Source organism: Melitaea cinxia, chromosome 22 (genome assembly GCF_905220565.1).
Source record: "Melitaea cinxia chromosome 22, ilMelCinx1.1, whole genome shotgun sequence".
NCBI lineage: Eukaryota > Metazoa > Arthropoda > Insecta > Lepidoptera > Nymphalidae > Melitaea > Melitaea cinxia.
In genome coordinates this window covers 4,732,580-4,743,276 of record NC_059415.1, presented here as the reverse complement: position 1 = coordinate 4,743,276, position 10,697 = coordinate 4,732,580, and the positions used below count along the sequence as shown (strand labels likewise).

At 31.3% G+C, this 10,697-nt stretch overlaps 1 non-coding gene across 1 annotated transcript; it reads right to left on the bottom strand.

Annotated features, from left to right (window-relative positions):
* Window positions 1-365: 365 nt before the first annotated feature.
* On the bottom strand, window positions 366-478 carry Trnal-caa. The gene is made up of 2 exons: window positions 441-478; window positions 366-410 (listed from the first exon to the last, which is right to left on the bottom strand). It is a non-coding gene; the product is annotated as a tRNA-Leu (tRNA).
* Window positions 479-10,697: the final 10,219 nt, after the last annotated feature.

Sequence of the window (10,697 nt, the reverse complement as noted above, 5' to 3'; positions counted from 1 at the left end):
TCCTATCTACGTGTGACATGGAATAAACAACTTTTTTCTTAATTTTGTTTAAATATAATGTTATGTTCTAAACATAATTTATTAATAAAAATACAATATCTATTTTCTTATTAAAATTTTTAAATTATTTTTTTACGTATGTGGCGTCACCTAATACGAAACTAATAACAATATTGACCTGATGTGTTTGATCTAGTTTGACACTAGATGGCGCTAGCTGTGTTAAATAGCATTCAACATTTAAAATGCAGTTCTGCATACGATAAATTGGCCATTAAAAACAAATTACATTTAATATTCATGAAACAATTATATAATTGACAAAGTATAGTGTATATTTAATCCGCCATCAAAACAAAAATATTTGTCAGAAGTGGGATTCGAACCCACGCCCTCAGAGAGGACCAGAACAACTCAACCCGCTGAGCGGGCAAGGGAACCTTGAGTCTGGCGCCTTAGACCGCTCGGCCATCCTGACATATGTTTACGGTTGCGAAATTGTTCACCAGTATCAATGCTCTTATCATATCGATAGACTATTATTATTTTTATAATGATGTTTAAGTCACGGTTTAACTACATTTCACAGAAAAAATATTTTACTCTTTTTTATTTGATTCTGTATCAAAGAGATTGTACCTATATGTGATACGTGAAAAAAAAAAGTTTATTAAATTACGTATTAAATAAAATTGATTAGACGAAATTACTATTTTTTATACGTTAATAAATGTGTTTAGTCTTCAAAATAGCAAAATTAGTTATTTTTGGTAAGATTTTTCTAAAATCTATACTAATTTTATACAGCTTATAAGTTCGTTTGTTCAAACACGCTAATAGCAGAAACTACTTCGAGCTGAAAAATTATTTTTCTGTTGGATAGCCTATTTACTAAGGAAGGCTATTTATTCCCTCAAATTAACGCGGTTGAAACCGCAGGGCTGTGTTTACTTTTTTACATTTTTTAAAATGTTAAGCGAATAGCTATGTCATAACATTGTATTTTTTAAATTAACATATTTTTTTATTTATTCTACAACTAATCTTAATGTATAATTACGTACTAATTACTTATTTTTAATTAATAATAGTAATGGTCAGTAGATAGGTATTACATTATTATTATTTATTTATTTAATCCACCAGTAGCTAACTACATCGATATAAAGCAATGACTATGAATACAAAAAGAGACTTAAAACGAAATGTGCTGCCTTTTAATGTGAATACAACATGTATAATAATAATATGGAAGTATAAATTAACAAAAATTCAATTTAACTCATCTATAATATATATAAACGTATAATATATAAAGTAACATCAGATAGCAGCTTTTAAACAGAATTATCCGCTCATTAGTTACAAGCATAAACCGAACCAAACACAAAACGAACAGTTAACATCTGTGTAGAAATGTGAGGGTAACGGTAAAAATTACGAGTCGTTGCAACGTATTATGAATTATAAATATAGAATATTTAAAAATTGAACTAGAAAACAGAATTTTCTGTTGAATAACAAAACATTATTACAATATTATTAAAAACACAAGAAAAAAGTTATTAAACTATATAATTACAAAAATATTGATAAATATTGGTAACTACATACGCATTCATTTATTTATTTACTCATTCATACCCATGCATATGCAAAGTAAAACAAAAAACAAAAAAAATCATCTCATTAAAAAACGTGGGAAAATAATTATTTTATTACGGTAATTTTGCAATGAATTGCCAAATGGATCCAAGTATTCGCTATTTTCATTAAATAATTTGAATAATAGGTAAATTGGTGAGTTTATACCCAAAACAGTCGTACGGAATCTAAACATAGATAAAATAAATCTGGATATATCGATGGCATTAGTAGGATTTTATATGAGAACATTTGATCCAATAAATATCTTCTTTTATTTAGCCTGAATTTTAAAGTACGCTAGCCTGTCATTGTATGAACTTAACTATTATTCTCAGCAAAATTCCAAATGGTACAGAAAACGCCTTTCTATCCTCTCTATACTTAGGCTTTGATTTGCTTAATGCGGTTTCCAAATAACGCTACCATATTCCAAAATACTTCTCACAAAACTATAGTATAAAACTGTCTTAGTGCGATCGTTTCGGAATACTTTGCTATGTCTTGGGAAAAAGCCTAGCATATTCGAGGCTTTGGTAACAATGTTATTAATGTGTGGAGTAAAAGTCACTTTCTCGTCATGAAGCACACCAAGGCTTTAGTAGTTTTTACTTGTACGATTTTTTATTTTTGTGTTACCCACACATTAGGAAGTTCTAAACAATTTTTAATATCATATCAAAAATCAACCGTTCCAGCGGTGATCGAACCTGCATCTCCGACTGACCGTGTCGGTGGTCTAGCCAATTAAGCTATGGAACGATGTATCCGCTAGATCGAAATTTTTGATATGATGATTTTATATTCGGTCTAAGCGACCGAAAAGGTAAGTTTTTACTTGTTTTAAGGGTACGCCGGCGCCGGTACGTCAACATTATTTCGAGTAAATGGTACACTACAGTAAACTTATCTTTGTTGAATACCATTCCACTTACGTTGCAACAGTTGAATAACACCATAAGGTCTTCCTCCAAATGATTCACATCTATATCACTGTTGACAATTTTAAGGAGCTTCAGGTCGTTCAACATTAAAGATATCAAATGCTTAAAGCATTTGAACAAGTCAATAATAAATATATTAGATATAGTAAATATATTATTCATATAGCATTTATTCACATAGCGCAGGAATACTCATGTGCTATCTCTCCTATATTCTATATTATTTAATCTCATCCTTCCGTCTTATTTGAAAGAACGCTTTGAGTTTCTCTGTGACTCACACAATAGATCACTTCGTTCTAGTGAAAATCTTACTTTGAAAATCGGCAAACACTCTACTGCCTTCTACAGCAAGTCATTCTGCATTGAGGCTGCACGGTTATGGAATACTCTCCCTTTACACATTAGACGTGCAACATCACTGGAATCTTTCAAAAAGAAGGTTAAGGAACACTACTTAAGACTTTGAAATTACTGTCGTCCACTTCGTCATTAGTCACTGCTATTTGTATAATATATTGATATGCACTTATTTGTTCTATTACTGTAATAATGTACAGTTATGTATAATATTATGTGTATATATGTGTATATGAGTGTGTATGTTTGTATGTGTATATGTTTATATGTATTTATGTGTGTAGTGTATTTATATTTTTTATGTAATACGTTCTGTAATTTTTAGTATAGTTAATATTGTTTGTAGTATGTAGTATGTGTATATGTATGCATGTATGTGTGTATATTTGATTTTATTCTTGTTTTCTTTTATTTTAAGTCTGTACACCCTTTCCGCTTGTTTCACATTATCTCCTCCAAGCTGGTTGTCTGGAAGAGATCGCTGTTTAACGATAAGACCGCCTGTTGTACATTTCTTTAATTGTTTAATAAATTGTAAACTTCTTTTAATGTGTACAATAAAGAGTAAATTATTATTATTATTATATTAAATATATTAATAGGTTATTAGCTAATATGAGATTTGACGACGATGCCAAGCATACCATCATCGTGATGGCTTGAATAATTGTTTGCTCGTAAGCGAAAAACCCCGACTTCAATTACATCGACAAGTAATACAACGTAAGTAGATAAAAAAAAAATTAACAAACGCACTAGTCGCTACTATTATTTTCAATATTTTCCCTCGATTTCTCTGGAATTCCGTCATCAGATCCTGGCTTTCTTATCATGGTACCACACTTAAGACATTTCCTTTCCAACAAAAAAAGAATTATCAAAATCGATTCATAAACGACGAATATATATATATTCAGGTTGTAACCAATAAGTTACTGTGTACTGTGTGGCTACGGTACTAAAGAATTTAGCCACCCCCTCTCTTCCCGTGGGTGTCGTAAGGGGCGACTAAGGGATAACACAGTTCCACTACGACATTGGAACTTAAAAAGCCGACCGGTGGCGGGATAGTCATCCAACCGCTGGCTGGATAGCCATCCAACCGCTGGCTTTGAAATACACAGGCCGAAGACGGGCAGCAGCGTCTTCGGTGCGACGGGGCCAGCATTGCGGTCACCAACCCGCCCAGCGTGGTGACTATGGGCAAAACACATGAGTTCACGCTATTTTTGGCGTAAACTTATGAAGGCCTATGTCCAGCAGTGGACTGTGATAGGCTGTAATGATGATGATGAACCAATAAGTTCTGAATTTGATTGCTTCTTACTTTGTACAGGCGCTTTGACGCTTGGTCGTCGCAAACTGTCATTTAAAGACTATTTTTATATTAAGTTTCAATGTACCGCCATGAACATATTTGCCATTATATCACTGACACGTAAAGGAACTTTGTTTTATTCTAAAACATTAATTATCATATAAGCGTATACAAATTTTTAGCGACCATGTAAATACGAATCTGCAAGGAGAACAAAAAGAAAAAAAAAGAAGAATTACCTAAAAAATTTTAGATTTCGCAATAATCACTATCAAGATTCAAGATATAACTTGTACCTACTACGAAGAACCAAAGGCCTAATCCTATGGTAACAGCCTATTCAGACTTATCAGAAAAACCATCATACTTGACGAAAAGAACGGAGTGAGCGGCTACAGCGTGACCTTAGCTTGGTGCGCAGAACCCATCGTGGACCAAGTAGCCTACTAAGATAAGGACCCTAAATTCCCTTAAATCTTTTTTTTATCCATTTCATCATCATATATCGAATCCTAGCTTCGCTTGTGCAAATTAAATACATAAATTACACGTATTAACATTTACGAAAATCGTGTGTTACTTACCTACATTCATTTTGTTAAAAGTTATATTTCGTTATTTCATACTAATATCATTCAAAACAATTAAGAAGCAACATTTTGAGATGTAAAATATTTAATTTTTTAATAAAACCATAATAAAAACTAACAAAGAATTATCCCAATAAAGCAAATTGCGGTAGATACATAAATTTACTTATTATAACAATAGATGAACAGTATTATTTTTTTCGCAGCGTGATTTTAGCTTATATATATATAAATACGGTCGAATTGAATCTCCTCCTTTTTTGAAGTCAGTTAAAAAGAAAAGAAAGCCTAAATAGATGTGCCTGATCAGTGATCACGTATCTTTCAAAGGACATAATGGAGCCTACGTAAATCTTTATATAATACTAGCTGACCCGGCAATCGTTGTCTTGCCGCTAAACGCTATTAAAAATAGGGGTTGATGGTAGAGGGTTGAAAATTTAGGGTTGTATGTATTTTTTAATGTTGTATCATAAAAAAATAGAAATTAAAAATTTTGTCTAAAAAATAAAAAAAAAATTTTGGGGTGGACTACCCCTAACATTTAGGGGGATGAAAAATAGATGTTGGCCGATTCTCATAGATACCGGATAAGCACAAAAAATTTCATCAAAATCGGTCAAGCCATTTCGGAGAAGTGTGGCAACGAAAACTGTGACACGAGAATTTTATATTATATATAATATAATATTTATCAAAAACATTATCAAGAAAGTACAAGATACATAGAAAATAATAAACTGGACATCGAATTAATTTTTTACTCTGTGGAATAAAAATGTAGTTAAGTATCATAAAATTAATTAAAGTAAGCACGTAAATAAAATTGTTAACGCTGCTAATGAGACTGCAGTCTTAGCGGAAATAATATTTGCTATTTTGCACTTTATATCAATGTTAGTAACAAATAATCGATCCAAAACTACTACAATATAATACTCTCTTACATAATATCGTGTCAAACAAAATACTAAAATGTTTTTAATGTACTCATAAAAAACGAAGTTCTCAATTCGACTGTATTGTTTTGTGTGTTACCTCATTAATTTTTGTGGGAGGACCGATTTTGATGATTCTATTTTAATGAAAAAGCGATCCTTGACTTGAACTTTTTTTAATTTAACTGAGATTTAACGAATAGTTTTTTTAATTATGCTAAATAATGCGTATTTAATTGACTATTTTTAAGTCTACCTTCGTTGTATGCTTGTTGATGTAATTTAAGTCGGTTTTTTATCGATTACGAGCAAACACAATTATTCGTATCTAATAAAAAAATCTGAAATCGCTTTAGAAGCTAATCCTAAGCTTAAGCTAAGCTATATTATTAAAACTACCTGTGCCCGCGACTTCGTCCGCGTGGAATTGAACAAAACCAGTTATTGTTTAGTTCGCAGAGTTATAAAATTAATAAATTTCTAAAATAAAAGTGCCCTAAGTTACTCCTTACTACATCAGCTATCTAGCAGAGAAAGTCCCGTCAAAATCAGCCGTTTGAGAGATTGGCCGGAACAAACAGACAGATAGCAGGCAGAAAAAAAATTCTTAAAAAATGTTGTTTTAGTATACGAGTAAATTTTGGTAAAAAGCGGTTATTTTAATATTACAAACGGACACTCCAATCTTATTTATTTGTATAGATAATACAGACTCTTAAGCCTTATTTTAACTATAACTGTATAGACAGTATACACAGCAAGATTACTTTAAGCCCATACTCAAAGCTTTAACTCAACATACAAACAAGCTTATCCAAACATCAAGGTGTTCAGTTGTCTTGTTCAGTAAGCAAGGAAGCTGAGCATGAAATCAGCAAGGAATTTCTAGGCCATTAGACTTCTAAGAAACAAGATGAATGGTTAGTATTATATTAATGTTTCCACGGGTCGATGGAAGCGTGGGTAGTGTAATTAGATCTATATTGTGACGATATCTTGACTTTCATTAACCGACTTCCAAAAAAGGAGGAGGTTCTCAATTCCACGGTATTTTTTTTATGTATGTAACTTCAGAAATTTTGACTAGGTAGACCGATTTCGACAATTTTTTTTTAAATCGAAAGGTGATGTATTTCATTTGGTCCCATTTAAATTTATTTGAGATCTAACAACTACTTTTCGAGTTATATCTAATAATACGTTTTTTCTTGACGCTTTTTTCGTCGACCTACGTTGTATTATACCACATAACTTTTTACTGGATGTACCGATTTCGATAATTCTTTTATTGTTGGAAAGGAGATATCCCTAGTTTGGAAACCAGGATTTGATGATGGGATCCCAGAGAAATCGAGAGAAACTCTCGAAAATACGCATAACTTTTTACTGGGTGTACCGATTTTGATAATTTATAATTCAATCGAAAGCTGATGTTTATCATGTGGTCACATTTAAATTTTATCGAGATCTGATAACTACTTTTTGAGTAATATTTGATAACGCGCAGTTACTTGACTATTTTTTCGTCGATCTACGTTGTATTACTTGTCGATGTAATTGAAGTCGATTTTTTTCGTTTACGAGCAAATACAATTATTTATCTACATATGCAAGATTAACAGCATCTTATATCGATATGAATATAGCTACTTCTTTGTACTTCTTTTACAATATACTTGTAACATAATTATATTTTTATTTATTTATTTAGAGACACAACATCCACGGACTTTAAGTTGCCCGAGCCGTTTTTTGTACCTATACCATTACTTTTTTTTTCGTATCACCGCGCAGTTTTTTATAGCGGCAATTCAGACTAGCACAAGATTGTCTACAAAGCAAGGAGGGTCTAACGCTGACTTTCTTCTGTGTTTATGTCACTAGTTACTACGCTCGACTTTGTTTTTTATTTTTGAGTTAACGGAAATCGCTGAAATGTTATTGATTCTTAACAAAAAAAAGTTATATTCTTCTGTTTTCTTCTTTTGTTATTAATATTTTTCTCCCTGATTATTTTCGAAAAATTAAATTTTGAATCAGTGTCACCTTTGTGCACAATCGAGTAAATGTACTTTATCTATTCATATAGTATGTAAATGGGCTACAGCTCAGTAAAGCCTCGTGTTATGGAGGATACGAGCTTTATAGCTAAACTCCACTGAGAACTGCTAAATTAATATATCTTAGAATTTCTAAGAAGACACACAGGTCTGCTTAGTACGTATTCCTTTGTCATCGAGAAAAATATTTACCATTAAACAAGAACAATTTAATGTAAATAGTGGTATACTATACATATTTATCTATTGTCTATTATTGTCTACATTTTCATAATTAGTAACATCAGTCGAAAAACATCTTTTAGGTCTGTGTGATAAGCGTCTGAAGGATAGCGCTCTCAATGTTTTTTCTCTTTTTCAGTGCGCCTCTGCCAAAATACACATCAAATGCTAATTTAATACATTTAAAATCACGGGCAACAAACACTACAGCCTATATTTTACAAATCGTAAGTATTAAAATTCATATTCTTCTCGAACCTAAACATTAGAATCCATATTCTATCGTCGAAACTAATTTAAAATACTTATTGTTTATTTTTGTATTACCCACATTAGGGAATTCAAAACATTTTTTTACTATCATATCAGAAATCCGTTTCAGCGGAGATCGAACCTGCATCTCCGAATCACCGTGTCGGTGCTTTAGCCAACTAAGCTAGGGAATAATGTAACCGCTAGGTCGAAATTTTTGATATGATGATTTTATATTCGGTTCTAAGCGACCGCGGCGCCATCTATAGTGAGTCCTTTACAGCACTCGTAACTATTCAAAGTTTCATATTACAATGAATTCTTTGACCGGAGACGACACCATGCTATTTTTAATTCTTACAACATAAAATGAGGGCTACTTCGGACAAAGAATTAGTCTAGCTATTCAAAGGGGGAACGCTGCCAGTATCTTCGGAACCTTGCTTAAAGGGACTCCTTTTAATAATGTTTTTTAGTTATTATATTATGTATACATATATAAGTTAAGTTTTTTTTTTAGTTTAATGTAATTTATCTTATTTATATAGTATAATCAAATTAAGCTTTTTACTTCACGCTGTAACACCCTTTTTTTATAAGAAATCTTGTTTAAATTAAAACAATTGTCAGTTGATATGAAATATATCTCTAATTTTTTACATAAAATGATATAAAATAATATGAAACATTTGCAAGGGATCAAGCATTATCTTCGTCTCAATTAGATTAAATTTAACATCACTATTTCGGAAGGCAACGGTTCCATTACCATTTTACACGTATCGTCTTTAGGTTATTAGAGAGTGATCAAAGGCTTTCTTAACTCGGATGAGTGACTTTTCAAAATGGTTCCATTTTAACATGCGATTACGTATTCGTGTATCTGCAAGAGGCAGTGGCGTGACTAATTTATTTATCACACATTTAAATAACCACAGGGTTTATTATGGATCTAATATATATTATTTTGCTACTATAACTTCAATTATTTCTTTGGCATCATTTATTCTTATCTATCAAGTATCTTATCTATCACCTTATATAACTATATGTTTTATTCCGTTTCATTTTTTAATATTTTAATGAATGTCATCCAATAATGATTTTGTATATGTTACATAGAATAGAGAACATACGAAGAAAATTGATAGGTACTGTCAAGATAATTAAAATATAAAAGATCATAAAAAATTCAGTTAGTTACTCTCTTATTCTAAAACAGGAAAAAATGCTACTATGACATAAAGTTGTTCAAACTGTCGATATCGCTACAAAATCTTTTGCCGTCATAACTTGTGTAGTAATGGTAAAAAAGTGTGTGAAACTCTAAAATTACTTTATTTTAAAAGGTATGATATTACTTTTTAACTGCAAAGTTCAGGGGTTTCACTAAACCGTTAACAAAAGATGGTTTATGAAACAGATTCTACACCGTAAAATTTCCAGTTAAAGGTACGAACGGAAAAATCCATTTAAAAGACTGTCCAACAGGAAAATGATCAAAACGGATTAGGATTTGATAAAATATCGACATACTGTCAATCACATAAGTCTCTCTCGCTAAATTAATAACGATGGGGTGTAAAATCTGTTTGAACATAAAAAAGACAAAAAAAGTTTGTTTGAACGCAATGTTCATAGGAAAAAATAAAATCAATTTTAACCCATTGGCTGCAAAAAAGTAGGACAGAAAAGTAACTATACGGGTTACTACTTCCTCTCATTATTTATTTATCATCATTATTTATCTCATCTCTCTTTATTTTATCATCTCTCTTTATTTTATTACATTTGTTTTGAGAACTACTGTGGAATCTATTTTGCGCTTCATTTTTAATAGTCCTACATACGATTGTGTTTGCTCGCAAACGAAAAAAAAACTACTTCAATTACATCGATAAGTAATACAATGTAGGTCCATGAAAAAAAAATAGTTGAGTAAATACGCGTTATCAAATATTACTCAAAAATCAATCATTAGATATCTATCAAATTTAACTGAGACCACAAAACAAACACAGGTTTTCGATTAAAAAAAGAATCATCAAAATCGTTACACCTAGTAAAAAGTTATGAAGTAACATTTATTAACAAATACAGCCAAATTGAGAACCTCTTCCTTAGTTACTTTCTATTAATCAAGCTACGATAACCACGCTATCACGACGATCGGACTCATGAAGATATTGCTTGATATATTTGTTAATCTAGAAATATTACCTAGCTTAATCCACAATTTCCTTCGTCATTTAACTTATTGAATTTCACCTTCTTTCCTATGGGAACTAAATGTGAATGCATTTCAGTATAAAAATGCTTAATAACATTACACTTAAGCAGTGTTCTGTTGATATGATGATTAAGGTGAC